Source organism: Aptenodytes forsteri, unplaced genomic scaffold (assembly GCF_000699145.1).
Source record: "Aptenodytes forsteri isolate BGI_AS27 unplaced genomic scaffold, ASM69914v1 Scaffold82, whole genome shotgun sequence".
NCBI lineage: Eukaryota > Metazoa > Chordata > Aves > Sphenisciformes > Spheniscidae > Aptenodytes > Aptenodytes forsteri.
Window position 1 is genome coordinate 10,756,010 of NW_008795490.1, and position 27,149 is coordinate 10,783,158.

The following is a 27,149-nucleotide window of genomic DNA, read 5'->3' on the forward strand; positions in this document are numbered from 1 at the left end:
CACCCCCAGGTCCTTCTCTGCTGGGCAGCTTTCCAGCCACTCTTCCCCAAGCCTGTAGCGCTGCATGGGGTTGTTGTGGCCGAAGTGCAGGACCCGGCACTTGGCCTTGTTGAATCTCATACAGTTGGCCTGGGCCCATCGATCCAGATGGATCTGTCCAGGTCCCTCTGCAGAGCCTTCCTACCCTCGAGCAGATCAACACTCCTGCCCAACTTGGTGTTGTCTGCAAACTTCCTGAGGGTGCACTCAATCGCCTCGTCCAGATCATCGATAAAGATATTAAGCAAGACCGACCCCAGTGCTGAGCCCTGGGGAACACCGCTCGTGATCGGCCGCCAACTGGATTTAACTCCGTTCACCACAACTCTCTGGGCCCGGCCGCCCAGCCAGTTTTTGACCCAGCGCAGAGTCCACCTGTCTAAGCCGTGAGCCGCCAGCTTCTCTAGGAGAATGCTGTTGGAGACAGTGTCAAAGGCCTTGCTGAAGTCCAGGTAGACCACATCCACAGCCTTTCCCTCATCCACTAGGCGGGTCACCTGGTCATAGAAGGAGATCAGGTTGGTCAAGCAGGACCTGCCTTACATGAACCCAATATCAGACTCTGACCTGCTTCATAAGACAAGGATATCTGAAAATGTGTCTGTCACTCATTAACTGTCCCTTTTCTTATATATAAAAACTTAGGGCTTGCTTGTTCTGAATATTCAGAGATTTCAACTTCAATATTAACAAAAGTAACTTAAAAGATCCAAAATGTTCTTTGTCTAGTTTGCATTTCACTTCATAATACAAGTACACATAGGCTCAAGGAAAACCCATCTAACCAGGCTAGATGGCACTTGAATAATGCCAGTTGTCATTCTACAATTTTCTACTTTGATAAGTACCAATTGTAGGTCCTTTTGAAAGAATGTAATTTACTTATTTAAATATCACAATTTAAATTTACTGTCATTTATGTCCATTTTCACCTTTTCTCAGTGGAAGCAATCATTGCTCTGGTAATACAAATCAGAATTAAAACCAGTGGAAAATGCAAGTTAAGTGAAATATGAGAATCTTTAAAAAAGCTGCCATGTACAAACTCACTTGAAAAAAATATAGTTTCTTTTCTACTGTGAAATCTGTAAGAATAGGTAATACATAATTTCTTATATATTGATAGTATTTGGTATTTTTCTATTTATATTATGGTTTTGATTATTAAATAAAAATGGCTGATGATCTCAGCTGTGGATATCTCTGTGCCTCCTATGACCAAGCAAAAGAACACAGCTGATAAAGTAACATAAAATGAGCTATCTGGAATGTACCATGCCATATTTCTTTATGAAACCCATTTACTTCTGAGGAATTGTGGTGGGAATGAATCTACCTCCATTCAGTTTAGTAAATCTGGGCATAACTAAAAGCACAGTCTGTATAACGTGGCAGTCTGTGTATCATGTGGACGTATGCAGTTCATGTGATTATTGTACTTATTACTATGAATAAGATTAACAAGTCCTTTTGCCACATTGACAGAGGTTAGAATATTAATATATTTATAAGATGTTGAAATGTACTGCAACTGTTCTGAGTAGTGGCTGTAAAAAATGGCCTCTTTTTTCTGTCTGTGCTTGAAATTTCTTACATTCAAAATGAGGAGTCCTGTGATGTCCCCCAAGTCTGCTTGCTGTAGCACTACAACGGAACATTTGCTAATACATTAGATAGAGTCATGATGAAACTTAAACTATAATCTGCCAAGAACAGGGGTTGCCAGGTCAATCTTCTGATAAGTACGGCTGATTTGCTTCAATATAGCAATGGAAAATATGCAAATTCACAGGGTGACTAATTACCCCTTGGGAAAACTTAAGCAACTGTTCTGAACTGTCCTGTAATTAAAACCATCCAGATAATGTAAATAATTGTATTGTAAACATTTCACATTGGAAACTTTCTGCAACTACTTATTCTGTGGCCTGGCTTTCTAATTGCCAAACTCTTCAATGCATTTTAAGCTCATTAAGGTTTAGCTCCTGCCAAGGACTTTCTGTCCCGAGTCACCCAGTCCTCACAGGTGGCAGTCCTGGCTGGAGGCTTGAACTATAACACTGCTAACTATTTATAGCTGAGGGGACAGCACATCACACGTCTGTGCTCCCCAGCATGGGCAAAACCAGCAGCGAGAGAGGGGCAGCCTGACTTTTCAGAAGCACCTGAAACTTCAACTGAAACTACTGAGAGCTGGAGATGTAGTAACGGGGGGAAATAAACATGGGGAAGGGCGGGGGCTTGGGATGCATATATATGAAAAGCAAGGGTATAGGTGTAACTAAAGTCAGTTGCTTGTTACTTTGTTTTGTAAAAGCTCGTGCTTTGTTTTCTTGCCCCATTTTTACCCAAAAGTGTCCTTCCAAAAATGTTAACAAAATAGTGAATCAAAAGACTCTTAGGCCCAGTTAGACTTCTAATCTAGAGTAATAAACTCTGTGTGTGTGGAGGGAACCATAAATAAGTACTTTTATCACATGAAATAACAGAGGTGATTCCAGTTCTTTGCAGAGTGGGCTCAGTGATGCTCGGAAAATTGCTTTTACTAAAGATTTGTCATTGATCACAGTATTTCCCTTTGTGACATGCTTTCAATACATGTTCTGGACATCTGTTACCAGGCACTGAAACATGAAAGTCCACGTTGCTTCCTTCCAACTTCCCCGGCTCTTTCCCTCCTGATATGAGAACAAATTCACTGGTGACTGTGGAGGCTCTCAGATCTCCTGGTGATGACTTGCAGAGCTCTAAATGAACTAATAAATAATATTGCCCTTGGAAGGGGATTTGGCTTGTGCAGAATGAGAGCCACTAGATGAGGAGGAAAAAATGTAACATTCAGTAGCTGCTCATCAACGGAGCATCACATATTTCAGGCCCTGAGTGAGGCAAGGGCCAGTGTAATCTGTAGCTGTAATCAAAAAAATCTTTGCCATGAGGCATACACCCAGAACAGCTGAAATAAGAAAGAATAAAAAACTGTAATTCTGGAATTTGTTGGTTTCTTGAACACTTAAGTTTGCAGCACAGTATGTGTATGCGTGCATGCATGTGTGCATGTGTGTTTTGTACCAGAGATTGGTCACAAGAGAGCAGTGAATCGAAATTCCAATTGCATGGGAGTTCAGCCAGATCTATGTTCAATAATGAACTTGAATCTTTATAACAGCCAAACAGTTGGACTGAAAGACACCGTGTTGTGTGGTGCTCGGAATTCAGTCCTGAATCTGAATGCAGCTGAGCTGTGGAGCTTCAGTTTGCCTCACATATGAAGTAAATGCAATTTCAGGAAGTCACTGGTTGATGGTCCAGAAGGTTAGTCCTTTGTTTACCCCACAGAAAAAGTACAGGAGAGACCAACACACAGATTTCCTTGTGCATTATGCTGAGGCATTCCCTTCTCCAAAACTGCTAGTTAGTTTGGCTGGGAGTAGACATCTCCCAGAAAAAAGGGTTGGGGAAGATCAGGATTTGTGACTTGCCTTAGTTCCCAGCCTTCTTGAACAAGGTCTCAGCAGAGCCTTTCAGAAAGTTTGAAATGTTGTTGGCTGGGAGCTGCTCTTTTGCTGAGGCTCAGCTGCCAAAATGAATTGCTACCTACCAGTATCCTCCATCAGCATTTCCAAAACATTTGACAGAACTTACCACAACTGTAAAATGGGGCAGAGGAACAGGGACATTTTTTCCTATTCTAACAGCTCATATTGCTATTTCTTCAGTCTCAGTGTTAGGAATAGTCTGTAGTGTATAGTTACAGAAGAGAAAGTAGCCTCTTACCACAACCCAAGATGGGACAAAGACCCTCTTATCGCATCCTATAAGGGGATGAATCACTCACTAGAAGCACATCACTGCGTGACTAGGGACCCTAGGCTAGCTGCCTAATTTTTTTATGTCTGGCATTACAGGAGCTGAATCCAATCCCATCTGTTAAATGTTTCTTTCTACAGACCCTCTGCAGGTGACTTTAATAGCACTAACATGTTATTCTGAGGACTTATGGTGAACCCTAACTGAGTAAGAAACCCTCCTAGGAGGTTGATCTGGAGCTGTCTCAGTAGGTGTAGGTTGTTCTAACACCACTGATGTGAGCACAGTGTCAGAGGTGGACTTTCAAAGTCCAGCTTCACTTCTTTTGTAGTCCGTAACTTTTGGTATGCTGGATCTTGATCTTAATGCAGTCTCCCTCTCAGGAATTTTCCTTTAGAAATATTTCTACTGAATGTAATCTCCAAGGCAAGAGTTATATATTTGCTTTTTGCAGAATTTGTGAAACAGAGGTGGCTCCAACCCCGAGCCAAATGACAGAGTATAGCACTTTACACTGTCAAATGGTGAAGGAGCTTGTATCCCTCCAGCCTCTCCTAAAACAGGTGGGGGACACTGAAGTCTTTTCAGTTCCACCTCTAGATCTGTGCTTGGTTAAAAACAGAAACAGTAGAAGTAAAGCAAGGGAAATGGTTGCAGTTTGGGCTACCAGAAGTATGTATAAAGGGCGTTTGTTAGCATTAGAAACTTTTCCAGTCCAGAGCACACAGAAAAGATGTAAATGTCTCAGAAGAAACTCAGTTTCTGTTCCTCTCTCTCTCCTGCTGGTCGCCAAATGTTGTGGAAGTCTGCCTGAGGCTTTGTAACACTAAAACCATTATCTATCTAAATCTGGGACAGCTGAAGTTGCATTCATATGTTCATTAGAGCTATTCTGGCAATAGAAAATGAAAGATTCTGAGGTTAGATTACATCAGAGAAGAGTCCTTTTTCATTCTCACAGTGCTGCTGAGGTTACATCAACATGGCAGGCTGCCTGTTCTCATGTTAAATTAAACCAAGGAGAGCTGCATACGATGACAATGAAATACCACCCAGTACCCTGGCTGTTTCACTTAAAACCACCTGGCAAATCTGCTCTGCCCTCTCTGCCTGTGGAAGTCCTTACAGCGGAAAAAGAGCAGCCTCTGCCTGTACTGCAGGAATTCTCCTGGACTACTGGCTACCACCTAGAGAGCTGAACAAGGGACCTGTTAAAACCCATCTCGGTTTCTGGTTTTTGGGGAGGCTGCGCAAGTACTGCAGAAACAGTTAAATCACTGTTAAGTTGCCAAAACATAATACAGTATCATCCTTCAAAAGTGATTTTTCATGTATCCAGAAAACTATACCTTCTTCCTCTCAGATATATTTTCCCAGATAGAAAGGAACCATGTTTCTGCATATTTGCAGTATAAGGTTTGTTTAGTTTTGTTTTGTTTTCCTTTGCATTTTCTTTATTTGCCATATGTCTTGCTATCATGTTTTGAAATTATATTCTTTACCATTTTCATTGCCATGGAGTTTGAAAACCCAAGAAAAATATCAAGTCTCCATAGTGTCAGGCAATATAATAACACAGGGGAAAAAAAGGAACTGGGGGGGCGTGTTTTACAAAGAGCTATAAGGTAACCAAAAATTGAGAGGCAAAAGGTGGATACATCCAGAATAATAGGTCCAGTAACACAGTACTGAGCAACATGTCTTGGATAATTGCCTCAGCACATCAGCAGCTTAGCCATTGCCAAGTTTTCTGCAAAAAAAATTTACATGGGAATCTGAAGAACAGTTTCTTGTGATTGTTTATAGAGAACTTCCTAGTGCTAATTACCTAATGCAAAAGGTAGCATGAAGTGAATAATAAAAGTTCTCATTTCCAAGCAAATGCAAATCAAAGAGGAAGGACCTGGGTAATTGGTGGTTGAGAAGGGAAGATAAGGAGTCAGGAAGGAGAGGGGGGAAAACTGGAGACAGAAGAAATGAAAGAGGAGAAGCTGATTATTACAGCCTGGGGAGTGTGTGAGAAGAAACGAGCAGCGGAAAGACTATCATGGAGGTCTAGGTGTTTAGCATAGCCAGCAGCTGAAGGGAGCAGGACATGCTGAGTTCAACGGTGCCCGATCATGGTAGAAATGAAGCTGGCTCTCAAGAAACAATGCAAGAGAGCAATAGGCATGAGATGATGAATGTGTTAAGGGGTCCAGACATACGAGGTGAAGAGTGTAAGGCTGGAGAGAAGCCAGGGCTGGTGGCAAGGTGAAGAGAGGCCAGGCCAGGTGAAAGCAGGATGGCAGGGGTGTGGGATTTGCATTTGGCTTGATGGGAGAGAGGGAGAGATTGCAATGGAAAGGGTAAAACACAATCAGAGCCACAGAGACATGATCCCAAAGGGGAAAGGAGAAGGGCAGAGAAAGGGGAGAAATGAGAGAAGAGGGGAGTGGTGAGAACTGCTGGAAAATGGCAGGCAGGCAAGGAAGGGGAAACAATCTTTCAGTGGACACATCTGAGAAAGCTGATAGAGGGAACATTCTGCAACAGCAGCAATTTCCTGTGTTTTCCTATTTATAGGTATCTTATTTGAATGACCCAGATAAAATTGCAGTGTTCTCCATCTTACTTTTCTAGTACAATATTGACATGTATTTTGTGTGTGTGAAGATGATGTGCATGACTAAGAAAAAAAAATTTCAAACAAGGAAATGGCATTAGTTTTATCCAGCCCTTGCTGCATGTCTAGATACTTGGTATTTCAGAGGTTGTGTCTATTGGAAGAGACAGCTTTTTGTTTGGTGCAGGGGTATCATGTTGAATGGTGCATGGAAAATATTTTCCCTCATAAACACAGCGGGAACTTGCACAATAACTCCTAAGTATTTCATACTTACATATGAATCAAACCACTGGGCCTGATTCACCACTATGCTACTTCAGTTTTCCACTGCATGAAACCTACTGGCACAAGCAGACTTACACTACCGTAATGCTGGAGTAATGCAGGAGAGATTCCCACCTCCTAATTGCATTAGTGGGGCATTTGCTATTGTATAAACTTGTGACATTTGGAGTTTTTAAGAGATATCTGTGAACAATAAGTTTATATATGGCTTCTGCTTTTTCAAACAAACAAACAAACAAAAAATTCTCCAGGGGTTAGAGGAACCAAGCTAGAGAGGAGCAAAAACTGGAATGTGCAGATTTAGAGCCACATTTTTTCCAAAGTGTTTGGTTTTGGCTTATTATAGGCAAAAGTGTAGCCACAAAAACTGAATGCAAATCAACACCATTAATATGCAGATCAGCCCTTGAGCAAAAATGAAATAAAGAAGAAAACCAAAATGCTAGGGAGACCTCTCAAGCCACTGTGCACTCATGTCTTTCAGAAAGATAATCTAGTCATGAAGCACGTTGTTGGCTTGAGCGTGCTCAAAACTGCTGCTCTACGTGAACGCAGAAGAAGAGGTATGAGAGCATGGCAAGATCTCACTACAGCTGTGAATCAATATACCACAAACTTCACTGGAAAGGACCACTTTGAAGAGCAGCAGACAACTGAGTCTTTCACTGCTGTTATTTAGTCTGGCATGTCTTGTCTAAGACTGAGAAGGGACATGGCAGTTTTTCTGAGATAAACCCTGACCTGAGACCACTCGTTCATTTATCTGTTTTAGGAAGCTGTTTGTTACAAGCCTACCCTCTACGTACATCAGGGGTGTCGTGGTTTAATGAAACCAGGACAATGGGGCTGGCCTTTCACCTTCTTGCTGCATTATAGATCATTTTATAAGTTTCCCATTAATACCATCTGCCTTTTGGGTGTGCTGGGCACACAAACACTATTGAGGAGAGGGGTTGCTATGCTGTGTTTGTAAATTCTGCTGTGACTGTTTTGTGGCTTATTACTCTGTCTGAATACATGCTTAAAGCTGGGCAAAGAAGAACACAAAGTGCATCGGTGCCAAACCAAGAACTGAAACCACACCCCCAACACCCACCAAGTTATGTGATTTAAAAACATATGATTTTAAAGAATAGTCATGCTGAGTTTTTCTTTTCTTTTTTTTTTTATTAATTGAGGATTCACATATTTTGGACTTTTCAGTGGTGTGTCTAAAACCTCTTGGCTTTCACCTAAATGAAAGTTGAGATTTCTCAGTAATCATTGGACTTCTGAAGAAGCCTTTAGGAATAATGAATCGTAAGGCTGGCTCTAAAGTCAGCAGAACTAGTTACAACACATCCATACCCTAGAGATGCAGTCTAAATTAGAGCCAAGTTCTGCTCCAAGCTGTAGTGGTATGAATGTGGAGTAGCAGACATACAGATTTACTCCACAAAAACTGAAAACATATATATACTGAAATGACAAGATCCAGATGTATTTGTATGTTTTTTTCTGTATTGCTAATTTAAAAAAAAATGTAGAGAAACTGGAATGAATAATGCTATTTTGCAAAAACACAGACTATTTTCCAATTAAAAATGGATTGAGATATTAACCAATGATGTTGTCTAGACAAACATTATAAGCTTGAATGCAGCCTTGAGCCAATAGTTGTTTTTACATCAGTCTACTCAGGGTGTGTTCATCCCAGGAAATTCAGTGTATTGAAGAGACCCAAGACAGTAAGTTCCACACATTGTGCAGCCCAGTCTAACAGGATTCATTAGCTGGAGGATGCTCTGTGCCAGCACTTGGCTGACATGGCTTTTAAGCTTGAAAATGACCTGGCACTTCTGGTTCTGGACCCGGCAGAGGGGATACGAACTTGGATGTTTCTGAATCTCCCATACCTTAAGTGTCAGGTTCACAGCTTGGGCATCTAAGACAAATTCAGCTAATAGTCCCTCCTTGCTGTCCTTCACTTCTGGTGACTGGATCAGCAGTAGCTGTAGGCCATGAGTCCATATTCCTCTTTATCCCCGTTGGGAAGACCAGACCTGGTGGGAAGCAACCTTTCCAATATTTATGAGTAGATGCCATGGCTAGCTTCTTTGCAAAGGATGCAGTAAGCAAAGCAAACATCTGGTGCCTTTTATTCTTACTCACATAATGCTAGCTGTATCTTTAACCAGAAATGTGCGCAATATATAGGTTGACTTTTGATTTTATTGCTGTCAATGGCTTTATAATTGGATATATTTATGTAATGTGAGGTATATGCTATCTCTTTCTATATGAAAATCATCACTGCCCACCATAATATAATATAATTAATATAATACTGACTCGCAGCTGACACACTGTTGCTTGTTAATTGAGAAACCTCTCCAAAACGAGTCAGATAGAGCAGGGAAAAAAGCAGTGAAATGAGGTTGTGGGTAAGTAACAAAAGAGATGTCAAGGCATGGAAGATGAATGGTCATTAGAGAGTAAGTGGAGCCATAAGTGGTTATTTAGAAGCCCCAAGGATTCCTGGCTGCCAATTGTCAGTGCTGAAAACATTTATTGGACGGGACATGTGGAGTCAGCTAATGCCTGTGCCAGTGCTCCACAAACAAGGAACTCAAGCATCGGTAGGTATGCGGCTGGAGGACTGATGAAGTCCATTCGGCTTCTACGGGCTGCCTCATAGCTCACTGATATTTTCCCTCCTTCTAGTTATAACTTAATCTCTGTCTGCAGAGCTGCTTCCTTTGCACACTATCCTGTATTTATAGACCCCTATAACCAGGATGATTATAGCATCCAAAGTGGAGTATCTGGCCTTTGGTCCCTCCCCGCAGTGTTGCTGTTCTATGGTGAGAGCAGGGTTGGGTACTAATCACTTGCAGAGCGGCTGCCAGCTTCAGCATCTTTCCCAGGTCTTCTTCAAATTTATACTTTCAAACAGCCTGCATAAATCAGACCGCCTCTGGGCTTACTGTTCAGCCTGCAGCTGAACTTATTTTTCCATTTGTGTTTACTGAAAGCTGCAATTGGACACATTAGCCAGCGAAAATGATAAAGTCTTTACCTCATTCCTGTAGATTTTTTTTTTTTTCATTTTTTCAGGAATAACCAGGCACTTCTAGCTTTGTCAGGGGAGGTGAATTACAGACGCTTTTTTATTTTTTTATTTTTTTTATTACTTTTCTCCCTTCTTTCCTCTCCCTTCCTTCCTCTCCCTTCCTGCCCCCAAAAATGAGAAACAAAATGATTCTTACTAAGGTAACAACAGATAAAACAGACCCAATTGCTTACCGTACTGGCTCAAAGCACACTGCTCTGCACAGAAATTGCCTGGTTTATAGTGCTGTTTACCTTATGTTGAGGGAGAGGAGACAGATCTTCAGAACAAGGTCTTACAAAAACATGGACTTCTATGGTAGAGATAAACTGTAAGCTGCCTTCTAAAAGTCATATAGAAATGAACCCCATGACAGTTCACATTACAGTTATAAAAATAAAAGGGATAGAAAAGGCCTGACCTGACACCCTGACTGGTTTTTGCAAGTGTTATTTTGCATTCCTACAAGTGCAAATCCCCAAACACTGGCCGGGGTCCAGTGATATTTCCCCGTGCCCTGGCTCACCTCCTTGGCCGGGTTTGAAGCGTGACGGTACATTGCAATTGGTGGTTTTTCTGAGACCATCCAGCCGGCAAGTGTAGCCAGGGAGCATAACCGGGGATGGCAGCAACTTAGAGCCTTGCTCCAAGGCTCTTGGTGATGCAGGATACACGTGCCCGCAGCATCCTATGCGTGCACCAAAGCCAGCCGGACACACACCAGGCAAACTGAATGTTGAGGAAACGGGGTCACCCAAGCTGGTGTCATCTCATTTGGGTGGCAAAAAAATCATCAGGTTACGGATAAGAAAGCATCTGAAATGCCAGGGCAGCTTTACCTGTTCTGGGAGAGGTTTGCTTCTTGTTTCAATGTGACCTTCTGGACCTGCTTCGGAGTTGTCTGCAGCAAAGCATCAGGTGTTTTTGCATCTGAAAACCAGAATTTAAGTATTGTACAGAGAAACGAGTTAGGACTACAGGACTGAGAGGGAGGGAGTCTTACACAATAGTAAAAGCAAAGGACAGGGAGTCCAGAAGGTCGTTTGCAGTGGCACATACCTGATGTTACTGACACCTCTGTGCCTCTCAATTTCTTCCTGGTAAGGTTGTCGTAGACCTTGAGGGACATAATCATCCTGTGGCTTCTTTGGAAAACCCCTTGGGCAGCCACTAAGCAAGGCTGTCCTTGGGATATTCTGAGTATCATCCTACTGTGGCAACTCTCAGAGCAACACAGGCCAGCAGTAAGGTGTCTGCATGGGACACAGACTATCATCTGAAGCACTTCTTCAGTGATCTCTCATCCTCTCTCTTCCCACCACAGTTATTGGTTTCCTTCACATCCCTTTGACCCAGACAAACACTGGAGCTTTCTATTAATTTCAAGATGTAGTGAGAATCCCCGGTGGCTGCAGTCTTGTCCACTTCTCCTGAGCCTCAGGGACACAGTGTGTTTTTTTCTGTAACTCTAGTCTCCCAGCCTCAAAGCAGGCTGGTGTTTTTTTATTATTTTATTTACTGATTGTAAGATCCCCACTCCACACCATGCACAGAAGATGAGAAATGCTGTGGATGTGAGGTTGGAAAGGATTCTTGCCTTGAATATGCACTGTGGAAAGAAAAAAGCCTCCTCAGTGAGTCAAGAGCAGCTTCATTGAGCGGAGGGGGGAACACCACTGTTTGGGCTTTCCTAAGAAACTTCTGCTACCACAGCAGCCAGACTTCTTGAGAAAGAGGTTGTTTCTGTGTCACAGGAAGAAAGGGTCATACAATTTGTCGTTAAGGTCAGGATAAGCATCTAGGCCAGAAGTTCTTAACATCTTGTGGTTTATCACTAAGAAAACAAGGAGAAATGAGTCACTTGTAGCCCAAAATCTAAGAAAAGAGGAAAAAAAACAACTCCAAAACTAATAAAAGCTTTTCGTCACACTCTGTAGTCCAGTTTCAGATAAGAGGCTCTGTGAGACACCGTGTAACTGCAGCTTGTGAGTGGCAGAATTAAGATGACTTGATTAAACCTGCACCACAGACACAAGCTGGAGGGGAAGGAGAAATGGATAGGATATTTTGATAGACGTGGGGCAACTGTGTCCTGTGCTTCTGTTCAGGAGCTATTTTAGTTTGCCTGTGGAACAAACAAGGCAACATCTCTGAGATAAAAAACTTCTTTTCCTGTTCCTTCAAAATCAAAAGTTTTAAATGTTTAGGAAAAGAGAGAGGAAAGGAAAATTAATGTGTACATAGATGAGCCACCCTTTTTGATACAAAATAATAAACAAAGCAATGTTGGTTTTAGGATTAAGGATTCAAAGGGCGTGTGTGCTGGCATACAGATAATTTCTGAGAATATCTGAGCTGGAAAGAAGCCTTTGCTCACACCTGTGAGCTTTCACAAGCGAGCAGAGAGCACCCAGCTCCCTGCCCTCACCAGCAGGCAGTGCCCAGTGACAGCGCAGTGTTTTACTTTCCACTGACAGCAGCAGCACCCCAGGACAATTCTTCACCGGGCAGTCAGCAGGAAATACATCTTGGTTCGGTCTGGCCACATTACACACACAGTTAATCCAGCTGCAACTCCCATCACAATTAAAAACTCCGATTTAGATCCTGGGAAGACACCACCTTGCTATTTTAACCACCCACTTTTTACACTAGCTGTTACACCAAGACTCAACTTCCAAACTCTTCTCTGCAGGTCAGACAGGTACCCACGAGGGCAGGGACTGGCTAACAAGGCTGTCATCGCTGGCCATCCCAGTGCCAGCAGCAGCACCTGCTAGACACCAGTGTGATTTGCTGGCTGCGCCAGCAGGCAGCTGACTGAGTAAGCAGCAGTTCAGTCGGGGAGATGCTGTTGCAAGCTATACTCACTGCTTTCCAGCTGCCAGTTTCTTACAACTCTTACCTAAAAGCGCCCTGCATCAGCAAGGACACTATAGGTTCAGTGTGACTACAAAATGCATGTGCTGCCTGGGTGCTGGGACCTAGCTGCAGCCCCCCAGCCGCGTGGGTGTCCGGTCAGTGGTGAGCAAGCCTCAGCACGAGCCTAGTCAGCACTTCTGGAGGCAGATATAGCTTTTGGGACCAGAGCAAACTTTCTCACCTAACTTGCTGACTCAGGGTGCTTCAAGACAGTGATCTCATGTCCCTTTTCTCTAATCCTCTCTGCCTTTCCAGGAAGCAACTGTTTACTGCTTGTTGGTTGGCTAGCTAGTTACATTGCTGCTTTTGAAATCAAAGGCATCATTAGTTGTTATGCTTTGCCACAGATCCACTTGTACTGACCTTCAAAATATTCTCAGCTTAAGGGCCATCTACAATTACAATCTAGAGAGCCAGACAGGGATGGCATTTCTATTCCGTAAGAATTCACAGTGATTTGACATCTGTATCCATTCTGAACTGGAATGAAAATTCAACACACTCAAACTTTCCATGTCACTGAGTTTCCTAGTTTGTTTTCCTTGTTTCTGTGAGGAAACATCAAGGAGAAAGGTTTTTTTTCTATAATGTTGCAGCGTTTGCCATCAGTAATGCTGAAACATTGCAGTATAATGTCGGATAAAATTTATGAAATATTAATACATTAAATTTAATTTAGTGACGCATTTAGATATATTGACTTCATAATGAAACATGAAAATATATCTAAATGAGGAATTCAAAATATTTTGAGTGCATCAAACATAATTGAGACAGCATATTTAAATCTGATTTTTGAAATGTAGTGGAATTTAACATATTTCTGCAGCATCATCTTTCTGACGAGACATTTTTCTGTCTTCGGTCTAAAAGCTATGGCTGGTTCTAATAATAAGATGGTGTCCTGATTCAGCTAAATGGAGTATCTTACCCCGCTCCTTATGCAACAGTTCTAGCTTCCTTTTGGCCACTTGTTCCTTTGCCCGTAGCTTCTGGGGACTGTTTCTGGGTGCGGGATGGTGATCAACAGTTAAGTTGACAGTGCGGGACCCCTCAGTTAAACGCTGTGACAGACATTTACAGCTCCCTGCTGCAACACGCTGCCAAATACCTATCAAGGAAGGGCTCCCAAGCTGCCCGTGTGCCGGCTGTTCCAAAGTGATGTGTGAGCACTGCCCCACAGCCGAGGGGCTCGTCCCGATCCCCTGGACTTGCCTAGCAGCAGTTTTGCTGCTTCTCCTTTTCCTGCTGTTGGCAGTGCTGGTATTTTAAGGAAACCTTTGGGAGCTCCTGTGGCAAGATACATGTTGGGACCATTCAGGCACTCTGATTAGTGCAGAACATGTCTGACATCAGACCTTTGCTTCAGGAAAAAAAAAAACATATTGGGCCAGCATTCAGCACTAGCCTGCACTCTTTTCTAATTAGTTTCTGTTCTGTGCTTAAAATGCGATCTTCTAACTCTACGGCATTTAACAGTGTGGGCCTCTACCGCCCCGGAGACTGCTTTCCTCTCCTTGAGAAACAGCAGCTGGTTGCAGTGAAAGGACTGAGAGTGGTTTTTATGGGTAAAAAAACCCCATGGCCTAGTGAGCAGAAAAGAAAATAGAAATGTTGTGAGATTTTCTCTCAGATGGTATCCAGATTGTCTGTCTTTCTGGAAATCCTGGAAGGTTCGTCCATTCTGTTGGACTTTGGGGAAGAAATATATAAGACATGGTTAAAGAAGGTGATTTTGGGAAGTGGCTTTAGGGCGTTAGTACTGCATGCTTTGCTGTGTGAATGTTAAACCTTATGAAAGTGCCCAGACTTCTGGACAGGTGTATTTTGTGTAAGTTAGTGTTAAAAGGAGATTAGGAAAGAATTCAGATATGTGGGCTTCTACTCCCTCTGCAGTGGGATACCAGATTTATGAAATGTTTCATGCATGATGTCTCATGATGGGTCTCTTGCTGTTTGTACCTTCTTGCTTGCCAAATTGTTTTAAAAAGAAAGCAAAGATGCTTGGCCCTTTTTTTGCCATGGAGGTACTATTACTTATGGTGTTAAGAAGTAGGGTATTATCGGGAGAATGTATGAGAGCACCACACTGATGTCAACAATATCCAGAAGGAGGAAAAACTGAGACTAGTTCAGGTCTGTGGCAGAGCTCAGAGATAAATTTATCCAAGCATGAAAGGGGGCATCTCACATTTTGCATACAAGGTAGGATATGAAACTAATAACAAGCTAAATCCAAATCCAAGAAGAGATTTAGGCATTGTGAATAAAGTGAACATCTTTGCATCTGTCTGATACTGAAAACCTTTTAGAATGTGTTTGTGTATTTTGCATTAAAAAGTCAACTAATAAAACCCATAAATGTAGGGACCTGTCTCTTTCAAGAGATCTCACTGAGATACAGTTAATACTCCTCCAGCTTGCTATCACTCTCCAGCCTTGTGAGCTTCCTCTTGGCCTGACAGTGGCTAATCTTGACCAGGAGACAACTCACCTTATTACTTTTCCTGCCACGGACCATCTTCTGAGGATGTGGAAGGTGACACCCTGTTCCCCTCAGCCTCAAGACACCTGAACACACACAGGTCTTTGCCTCCTAGGTAAGTGCTTTAACCACAAGCGTTCAACAAAAATAGGAGCAACAACATCTCCTCATCCAGGAGCAGCAGCAGGTATGGCCTGTAAGAAAAGAATGAGATGGCTGTCTGTGCTTGAATGGGTGACAGGTGCCTAAGTTTTGGAAGTGGCTTCAAAGTACAGTTTCCTCTTTAACCCTGGCATACTATTCAGGATGAGCTGCAGGAAAGCATCTCAGTCCCTGAGAGTGACAGGGTTTCAGATAAATCCCACTCTTCAGCCTTTGCCTCTTGGCTGTCTTATGGGCTCTGGTGTTGTGTGTCCAGCCTCCCCGCCTCTAAACTCCCTGTTTGCGGCACTGGGAAAATAAGTGGCTCAGACAAGGCTGTGAATTCCACTGTCATAGCCAGGACCTTCGAAATTAGAGGGTAACAGTGCATGGTATCATCATGCCTACATCCCTTGAGTTCTTAGAAGTGTAAAAATAGCCTCCGGATACAAATGCTATCATAAAACAGGTGTGGGAGTGGTAACAAAATTTTTCCCTGCTGACCAGCGTATCTCAAACTGTCATTTCAATTAAGTCAAAAATACCACAAACATTTGGGCACAGTGATAAAAGAAAGTCACTGTAAACACACCCAAACCCAAGAAAAAATCATGACCCCCCCATCTCCAGACTAGCTGCTCCCAAGCATCAATTTCTCGCCCAGAATTAGAAAGGAAAGAAATTCAAAGGAATAAACCCGTATCTTTTAGACTGTAAACTTCTTCTGATGTAAATTATCTCTTTGATACTTTGGTACAAAGCTATCAGAGCAGAACTTTAAAACATACAGCTTTAACTTAGTATAAATGTTTACTACTTATGAAGACAAATTCTATGCATGGGAGTCACCATTTACAGACTGGACCTCAAACACTTTATCAACTGGTATCACTAGAGAAATTGAAGTCTTTTCCTGCAGGGTTCCATTTTTCATGCCCCTTTGCTAGTTTCCTCCTCCTTTGAAATGCTTCATTTTGCACGTTTCTCTTTGTCGAACCTTTTTAAAATGCTTCTGGCAGAAACATTTTACAAGAGGGGAGGATGCCCCGGGCTTCTTCCTGGAAGCTAGGAGACTCTGTGCGTGGGGAGGCTGACGCCAGTTCTGCAAACCTTGTAGGTCTGCATAAAAAAAGTCTTTTTTTACTCTGAGTAAACAATGGAAATCCATTATTTACAGACTGTATTGTAAACATCTGTGGCAGAGATGTCTTCTTATTGTATGCCTGTAATGACAAGGGCAAAGCCAGCACAGGAAGAAGGAAGGACCAACCCACTTAACAGAATGAGACTTATTTGAATTCATTTTAAAGCCACCAACAAACAACCGACGGTTTAGCTGACGCAGGACATAAACAAATAAGAAATATTTGGGATGCCTACATGACATTCTGGCTGCATCAAATGAGCAGGAGGTTTGACATTGGCATTATGGAGTCAAGACTGAGTTTCTAATCTTTCTTTCCTGATAAAAACCCAATAAAAATGGCTCAGCTTAGATTGCAAAGAGAGTGGTAAAACTGTAGTTTTCTGATCAATTGAGGTACTAGACACACTTTTTTTTTAAACATCCAGGATACATAACTATAGAAAAAGCGAAAATATTGTGCTAACTCTAAAAAAGGAAATCCTACAATAACTTTAAGGACCTTGGCAAGGGACATTTCCACATTGCTACTGGCTGGCTGAGCTCTTGGCCTTAGGTCATCAGTTCTTTCAGCTAGTCATTAGTGCTTTCCACTTCAGTTGTTGTCATGGCCTTGCAACTGCACCTAGATAGGGGAGATTGTCCAGCATTGTCTGCCATCTTGCACTGAAGGATCTCCCCCAGGAAATCCCCACAGCCTCTGTGATATGTCACTCATCCCAGCTATGAGCCTCCAAAGAATGTCAGGGCAAATGTTTGCTGCCATTTTTTGACAGAAGCCTGAATTTGTAACAAAATATTTTTTTTTCCCCATAAATAACCTCTACTTCAGCCGTTAAAAGCAGCCAGAATTAGAGTTGAGGTTTAGTTCTCTCCCTTGTTAGAAATTTTGTTTTCTCCCAGTTAATCAGATATAATAACTTGTTTTTACATATTTGTATCATCAAAACTTTTCCCCATTTTATATTATCTGTTGTAGCAAATCCCTTTGCAGACAAAGATATAGTGTGCATCCCCTCTGCCGTAACCTTCTCTTCTCTCCTCACACTGATGATCTCACTCCCTCAAGGCTGGCCTCGACCACCAGACACTTTTTATGGGCTTTAGACAATGCAGACCTTGGTGTAACTGGAGTGGCTGACTACTGTTCCCACCATAAGGTGAGAAAACCTGAGTATGCCTCTGTAGAATTCAATCCCAACTAATTTTTTTTTGTGACAGTATAATCTTACAGTTGAAACTGCTGAAGAAAGCTTACCTTTCCCAATATTCAAGAGAAACAATTCTCAGAATGTAGAATAAATGCTATTTCTCACATACTAATATCTCACATCGGTAGAAAGCTTGTAGGAGGCAGTGGGAGGTTAGCCTTCAAGAACAGTATATTACAAACTACTCAACTTTGCCTCAGTCAGAAAAAAATGTTAGTGATACCCTCTATATCAGATAGAAGATGTCAGATGGTGCATGATCACTGGCTAAATCTATTGTTATAAACAATTGTACTTAAAAAAACTAAGCCAAGAGTTTTCCTTCTTATTATTATCTAAAATGCAACTCAGAGAAGTACTCATATATTGAAATATACAGAAACATTATTTTATAGTCCAGTCTTTCTGTCATTGCTACTAATAAAATAGTACGCCTGATGATCATTTCCGCACTTAAGCAAATAACATAACTCTTCTGTAAAAGTTTTCTTTGAAAATACATTGATGGAGAAGTATGACTTTTTCTTTCCTGTACAAAACTTATCACTGGACACTTTCCATTTTTCATTCAAATGAGATGAAAATTGATTCAATTTGAACATTTTTGTCTTGGGGGGATGGTCATTTTTGGTGTCCCTAATATAATTTCCTGCTTTCCTATGTTGCTTTTTCATGAGTTGGCAGGGGGACAAATTAGAGGGAGATTTATTTGCCCAAATTCTACTGATTTTTTTTAAATCTCTTGCTGATTTTTTCTGCTTCAGCAGAAAAAACGATGAGGTTAGAGTTAAAGAACTTGGATTTTACTACTCACAGTGTGAGTACTGTGTCTTATGCAGAATTCCTCTGCACTCCAAGCTAGGAATAACATACGAGCCAGTGAGATTTATTTGCCCAAATTCTACTGATTTTTTTTCATTTCTTGCTGATTTTTTAAGGTAAAGATCTTCTTATATATTTAGCAGAGCAGCTTGATTTACTAAGCACAGATTATTACACGGACAACTATATATGGCACAAGTGAACACACTCGCTCTATTCATCTTTTGAATAATTCTGTCACATCAGGAGTGGATCTTGCCTGGAGCTGTAAGCCAAGAACAATCTCTCCAGCAAAAGGGAGTTTCTAGTGACTAACTGACAAAACAATTATTCTAATTGTACAAGCTAAAAATGGGTCAAGACATAGACTCACAGAAGCTGGAGATGGTTTGGTCATTTAGTCCCTTCCTGTAACAATGCAAGATTGTTCCCTACACAACATTTCATGCAATGTGTTGTCCTAGGGTGATTTTAAACATCCTAACTTTACAGTTCTCCAGTCATTTTGCTGTGGGCTTCTATTCACAGTCTAACAGGCCATAGGAAATCATTGTTGTTATTCAACCTACAGTTCCTTTTAAGTGTAAATCATGACTCTCAATGCACCCCAATGATTCTGTCTCCTCTCAGCTGATAGACCTCACGGGCCTTCTGGGACAGCATCATTCAAACCCACCACATTCCTGCTAGCCACGCTGTATGTATTTAGTGCTTCCAAGCAGACCAGAAATCAGTGTTGTCAAATATGAAGGAAAAGAGGAGAGAAAAAAATAAATTAGTTAAAGAATGCAAGCTTATATCCATATTCTTCAATAGATTAAAATGTTGCCTCTGTGGCCCAGGGTAGCATTTGCATGTCTTTTAGCTCGATTTTGGTTATAGTCAGACAGATGTTGACTGACCTAAAGCTATGTAAGTATTAGCAGAAAAGGCCCAACAGGTATCCACGGTAATGTCAGCTGCTGCTTTCATTTGCAGAGTTCACAGCCGCTGACCCTTGCTCTGTGCCTAATCCCAAAGGTCCGATTTCCCCAAGCATTTATTTTTAAAATATTGACTTAAAGGGAAGGGACAAAAAAACCCCTGTGGAATGTGTCCTGTACACCCGTAGGAAAGGAAATGGTTTAGAGACTGCTGTGGCTGCCAGCAAATTTGCAACATTGGACTTGAAAAGCCCAGTCCAGGTCTCTGACTACAAGCAAAAAGCTAACATGCTTTGGCATAGACAGCGACGCTGCTGTCCAGAACGGTCCAAGTATAACGGTGGCAGAGTACGAAGCAACGTGTAATGAGAGGTTAACATCATGGCTTTCCCAGCGCCGAAGAGTAGGACTTCACCTTTGAAGGTAGAGCCACCCCAAACTTGGATCCACCAGCCAGGGTGGTGGACTGGACAGAGAAGAGCAGCTTTGTGCACCTCACTGTCAGCAGTTTGGCTTTGCTGGAAATTGCCATCCTGAGCCGTCTTCCACCCCTACATACACAAAAGTAGGCATATGATTTTCCTGTGCACACTATTTGTCACATCCTAAAAGATACCTTAGAAGAAGCAATTGAGGTTTTGTATGTTTTCCAGCAGAATAAATGTAAAACAGAAAATTCAGGGGGTGACATTTTTTCATTGTTTTTTTCCTCAGAGTAGTTCTTAAAAGTACAGAAAATAGCCAAATACAGTTCATGTTAATGATGGAAAGCTTTAGGTTCTTGTGACAACTCATATTTAATTGCCTTAATGAAAAGAGAGCAAGAAAAGTTATAACTTTTTCCAGAAATATAGTGATTCTTTTCACCGTTATAGCAGGAATCACTTATATGCTAATTGCACATAAATTATGCAAACCACCTTCAAATATTAATATTAATGTATAATATCATGAACTTTATGTGAAAACTGAGGAAGGTGATGTTCTTTTGGCATTTTATAAATGCGCATTTCTCACCTTAAAATAAAAACCACTAATGATGATCATTTCAGCCTAGTTTAATCCATTCTGTTTTCCCCAGCGCAACCAAGTGACCTGGTCTTTTAAGGGAGCCTACGACTGGCACTTGGCTAGGCCTAGCATAGCAGTCCTGGAAAGGGAATAAGTATAAAGTCAACTGGTGGGAAGCACTTGGTTAACACCAGGGTAACCTCAGGTCTGTAGTGAAGAAAGGAAAGGCAGATTTTGCTATGAATGTTTTGATACAGACTGGGAAATCCCTCAGAAAAAGCAGGGAGTACAGCCTAGACCATGGGAAGAAGAAAAGAATTGGTTGGGCTGAGAGCCACAGAAGAGTTTGTGAAGGAAACAGCATGATTTGTTAGGTTTCTGTCGTAGCCCAAAAGGAAGGGAGCAAAAGGAAGGTGGGTGGACAGAGTGGGTGGACCACCTGTTAAAAAGGAGAGTGTTTCGTTGGGTCTGGATGCATGGGAAGAGGGAGCTGCAAGTCAGAGAGCAAAAACTGAAGACTTTAAGGGAGGAGAAGAAACTGGAGTTCATCTGGATTTATATAAAACTAATTGGTGGCATGAACTCTTATGGCAATCATAAGTTTAGGCTGCACTCTGGCTTAGAAATGCTAGTGGCTAGCAGATAGGAAACTGAGGCAGCAAGGGGGCAAAATAGCGGACTGCTGAAGTCGCTGCTGTGGTGTGTAGCTCTGCTTCTGTTGTTACAAATGTTTTAATTATATTTGTGAAGAGCTCAACCTAACTATCACTGAGGTCAAGGAAACACAGACCTCATCTGGCAGATGTGCTGTAGAATTAAACAAGACAAAGTCATGTTCACTTGGAGCTGAAAATTTGGATAAGAAGTTTGTATTTACTACTGAAAGCCAGTTTATCGAAAACAAAAATCAGTCTGAGTGTGAGATCTAGTGAGGGAGACATAAGAAGTCCATATCCTGGAAAAGCGGAATGGAATTGGTGTCCTGCCTGACCTTTTGCAAAGCTTTCAGCTCAGATCTGACGGAAAACGCCATTCCTCTGTTTTTTGTTACTGCCTAAGGACAGACATTTATCAGACCCCTTTTCTGCAGCTGACTCACATCCTAGCTGCTTGGTTTTGATCTTTAATGTCAGATTCATAACAACATTATTAATAACATTAATTGATTATCCTATGGAAGTAGATTTCAATGCAATAGGGGCAGCATTGGGAGGCATATGGCAAGAAGCCTGCAGCAAACTAATCTACCGCTGACAAAACCCCTCCCATCTCTCAATGCTTTAACTTTGCCAATGCCTTTGTTTTTTGGATGAACTACTTGAGTACTTCACTTGCATTACGTGTATTTAGGCGAGGGTAGGCTTCTGTAATATTTTCTCTGAAATTAAATCCCACTGCTTTCATTCTGGAAGTGAAAATCCCTCCTAGAAATTCTTTCCAGCCTCTCAGTGCCCTTTATATGTACCCTGCGGCTGCAACCCCTTCATAACACAGACCCCATCCATTTCGACTCAGCTGTCCAAACACGTAGATGACCTGGACAGTTACAATCACTCAATGCTTTTATCTGTCCCACATTAGCGTTTTGGAAACAACTCTTCATTTTCTCCATGTTTGTATCACGGTAAGTTCGAATAGGCAGCTCTTCATCACAATACAGCATCTCTAGAAAACACACTAATAATTGTTAAAATTAAGGGAATGAAGCAAGTAACCATGTGTTGACAGGTGCATATAATCTGAAGGTTTAGTGTTACTGTGCTGGAACATAGCTGCCTGAAAGAGGGAGGAAAGAGCAGGTATTTTTTTCTTTAAGTTCCAGTATTAGAATATCCCAAGGGACAGATGGAGTCTCTTTAGAGCAGATATATTCCTTTTTGGGTTTTGAGTCCATCTGCAAATGATTCAGAATGTGTTTCAAAATTTGAAATCTATAAAGATTTCTTCATCTTCTGACTGCAAAACACAAACAATTTTTCAAATATAGTCTATTGAAAAATGTGTCACTATGCAATACTTTTGCACATAGACTGATCATCAATTTCACTTACTATTCCTTTACAAAGGCAGAAGGGGATGAAATGAGAAATTTTAGTCAGATTAACAGGACAGTTGAAACTGAACTGCTGGGAAATGAAAGTTCATGCAGGAGAGACAAGAAGGAAAAAAACCCCAAAGAATTCTTAATACCTTTTCTAGTCAAAATGCCAACATGGGCAATTAATTCAGATTTAGAAAATAATGTAGAGCACGCTTTTCACCTGACTTTGCACCACATGTCTTCGCTGTGTTGTTAGTATATCATCTGCTGCCCGGAGTTTCATGAACTGGAGGGATGTGCTATCATAATATAACTTTGCTGTGAAGTGTTTAATTGCAGTCACATTTCTCCCCACATGTGGTTGCTTTTCAGTGGTTGGTAAAAGCAAATCCTGCACACAGAGGTTAAAACTACACAATGTTTTCTGTTAAAAAGCACTACATAAAGCCAAGCTATTAATAATATCTGTGTTATTAGAAGTGTGATGTCACTTTTTCCAGTCACATAATATCTGTGTTAGAAGTGTGATGTCACTTTTTCCAGTCAGATGGTGCCTGATCTAATGTCCATCCAAGCTGATGGAAAGATTCCCATTGATTTAAGGGATACTGGATTGGCCCAAAACTCAAAACAAAAGAAAGCAAAGAAAGGAGACTGCAGGCAAATCCTTAGTGTGCAGGGCTGACTCTCAGTGCTTCACAGGAGTAGAGGTATTGAGGGCTCCATAGAGTTGGTGTTTTTCCTCAGCCACGAAGGATCCAACATAGGAGGAACTAAGGGAGCTGGGTCTGTAATCCATTGCTACCTTGCCTGCCAGGTGGATATAACCATTAGGTAGGGACATGGGTTCTCCCTTAGGCCTTGAGATACTGCACTCCTGGCTTTTCCATGGCCTGATCTTCTGAACTATATGAAATCTTGCAGCTAGGGCACCTCCTCAGGATGTAGGAAAAGGAATTTCAACTGTAGAGCCCAAGGCCTCTCATTTTCTTGGGAAGAAAGCAGATGGATGAAACAGATATCATGACTAACTTTGGAGGGCAGGGAGAGGGAGGCTTTGGACACAATTCACAAGCCATCTCCCAGATCAGGCCTCAGAGCACGTGTAAGAGCCTGAAGACCCATTCCAAGGGATGTATCAGGCTAGGGAGGCAACTAATGAAAACAGGTACCTACACGGTAAGGGGCACTATCTGGTACCTAGCTACATGTTAGGGTTTGGTTTTGGGTTCGTTTTTTTTTGTTTTTACATCTGGGGTTTAGCAGATGGGCTGCCATCCTAGACACGACCTTCTTCTAAACCCAATATTCTCATAAGAGTTGTCCAAACTCAGTGGACTTCCCTGGTGGTTTGGTGTTCCTGGTCAAACCTTTGAGTGATTCTTAAAAGGCAAACTATAGACAGGTCTTACCCAATGTGGGTTGATTGTGCTCAAGCACATCTCCAATCCCCAAAAGCCTGGGTGATCCATCAGACTGTTCATTAGACAGTTTCCCTCTTCAGAGCTCACAGGTGCCTTTACATGAAATGGGGTATCTTGCACTAGCAGGAAGTGATATTTAATCATAGAAGAGGTCTCAGCCAAGATTTGTGCTAACCATTTATATAGATTCTCTGTTCACAAATGTTATTTCCATCTGCCTGTGGAAACTCTCTGTGCCTATTTCCTAAGGCTGTGAGTTGACCATCACTCTTTCAATGAGGAACTTTCCCAACACCTTTACTTTGTGAATACATTGCTCAGAGGTCACTCCAGCCAGGAAAATGACTGGGGAACCCCCATTCCACCCCCCACCCCCCCTTTTTTTCTCTTATCAAAATAGCCAAAATAGTATTTAGTGCTGATTGTGATGCTACTAATGGGAATAATGAAAAGAGATGCAAAGAGCTACATTAGCATAGCCAGGTTGGCTACAGATGTAGATGTCCCTCACTTCATCTGATACATAACTGGTTGAAAGGACCCCTAACTAAAGTCTCTTTATTCTTGTGCAAGCTGCTGTGAAGATTGCCCAAGCTGTGACTGAAGATACAATCTGAGCACAGTGACGCTGCATTCCCAGGAACAATGACAAAGTTTTAAGACAACAAATTTGCATACTTGTATCTGAAGGCAGAATCTGGCTTGGCTTTCAGTATCTTGATTCCAGGTGACATATTAAAGAGAAAGCATCAGCATAACCTCAATTGCCCATTGTGACTGTGTGCCTGGCAAGCATGAGCCTCACCTTTTCACCTGTCACCAAAAGTGATTTGATATGGAAATAAGGCTGGAATTCCACAGTGCCATTGTCACAGTTATTCACATTGACTTCAATAGCTATTACCATAATAAACATCACTCAAACACCACGTGCCCAGTCCTGATGGATTGCTCCATTAACTAATATCTGCAGGCCATTACCAGCTTGACCCTGTACAGTGTGTGCTCTGTCCCCTTGAAAGTAACTCTCAAGTAATTACCTGGTTACTAGTGAAGTAACCATCACTACTATTTTTAAAACTTTCCTCAGAAGTTCAGAAAGTTTCTTGCAATGCACTTTTTAAATTTGTTACGAAAAATCCTTCAGTTTTTATAGTAAGTGTTCAGAGTCAGATGATCCCTTCTCATACTGCTCTGGGGATGACAGATCTGTACTGTATAATACACTTTAGGACCATCTGAAAATCCTTTTATACCAGTGGACCAACACAAAGTTGGTTTAGTGGAAATTAAAACCATACTCTAAACATTCACAAAAATATATACTCCTTTCAAAATACCAATAAGCGTTTAACAGAATTAGAAGTGTTCTTCTAATTGAAAGCAGAGCATTGGTCCCACAACACCAAAAAGTCCCTCTGTGACTGTAAACACTGTAATCACAGTTCTTGCAGAGTTGTATGGCTAGAAACCAGCATATTAAGAAAGCAGATCAATTCACAGGTGTTGCCCAGATATTCCAAACTCTCTTGGCTGACATACACGCAGTTCCTGTCCAAGCCTCAGAGAATAAATCAGCACTTACTACCCCGAAGCCAAACCAGGACACAACACAGGACACATTGTTCTTCTTTAAGAGTTTCCTCAGTTCCCTGTGCAGTCCCAGTCTGTCTGTCTCGGCTCTTCCTGTTCCTGAATCATACAGCTCTTCTGAGTCCCAAACAAAGGATGCTCAATGCAAATAGAAAGATAGGAAGATAATGATATCTTCTAAATATTTGCTATGGGCGGGATTTTCCCCACCAGCTGACGTAGGGAAAAAACAGATAAGGCACGTTGCCTAAACCAAATGTCCCTAGCAGCCAACTTGGAAATGCATGCCAGTCAGCTGAAAGACTTTGATTTAAAGTATCAGAAGACAATAAAAGTAATCAAAAGGGGGATGAGTAAAGAGAAGTGCTGCCAACAGTCACTGGGTTTGATGTCAGATCATGTATCCTGGATCCATTTTTGCTGTTGTAATAGCTCCATGAAAAGCTTTTTAGTGCTTTAAGGATCATCCAAGTGGCACGTGATTGCTAAGAGGACCCAGGAGGGAGGGGGCTGAAGGATGGGGAGGTGAATGGAAAGGAGAAATGTGTGGAAGGCCCAAATGCCTATCTCAGTATAAACATAGCTAGCATGAACCCCTCGACCTTTTGAATTGCCCACAATTGCTAGATGTTAAATCCTTCTGGAAGCAGTGCAGTGCTGGTTTTGTTTTGCATAATTAAAGGAAGTTTGCATTCTAATACCTTCATCTGTGGTGGTGTCACAAACCACTGAAACTCTAGGAGCAAATTATGCAAAACGGAGGTGTGACACAGCTTCCTGATTTGGTCATTTTGTATTTATAAGCTACAGTAAGTCTCTTAACATTACACATACAGTTAAGTGCCATGTATGAGGAACCATCTCAGGCTGGAACGTCATCCTCAGTGATAACGTGCTTAATCAGCCAATTGAAGTCATCCCATGTGTTTGACCCCCAACTTCCTCAAGAGGTCCCACCATCGATCAGAAGGAGGTAGTCACAGACACAGGAAGTGCTCATGCTACCAAAACAAAACCAGCTTACAATTTGACAGTCTCATAGGTTATTTATGCCACACAGCACTGAAAAATAATAGCAAAAGCCCATTGATGAAGAGATTCAAGCCATAAGTATTTTTGATTATCGGTTTAAAATAGACTCTTTGAGTCTTCATGTTACTTCATGCTTCATGTTTTCATCCAAATAACTAACTTTCTGAAGTTGATTATGCTGTCATTTTTTCTCCCTGGGGCTGAGTTAGAACAAATTGAAATACCTGGTGAAGTCATCACAGTGTGCAACCCAATGAGTGGTTAACAACTGAAGAGCCTCTGTTTGTCTGGGTCCTAAAGCATTCTAGGAACTGGATTGAAAACAAGCTCTTAACAAGATGATGTTGAATTTGCCCATGTGATTGCCTAATTTGTCGGGGTTGCAACTATACAATCCAGTACTATAGAAGCTGATGTATAGTCTCATTTTCCCCTCTGGCTTTCTCCCTTTGTAGTCTGCAGGGAATACAATTTAATGGTCAAGCTAGATAGCCCTGTGGATCTTGCTGTACTTCCAGTAATTGTATTAGAGCCTCCAAATGTTGTAGGCCATTTTCAGATTTCTGT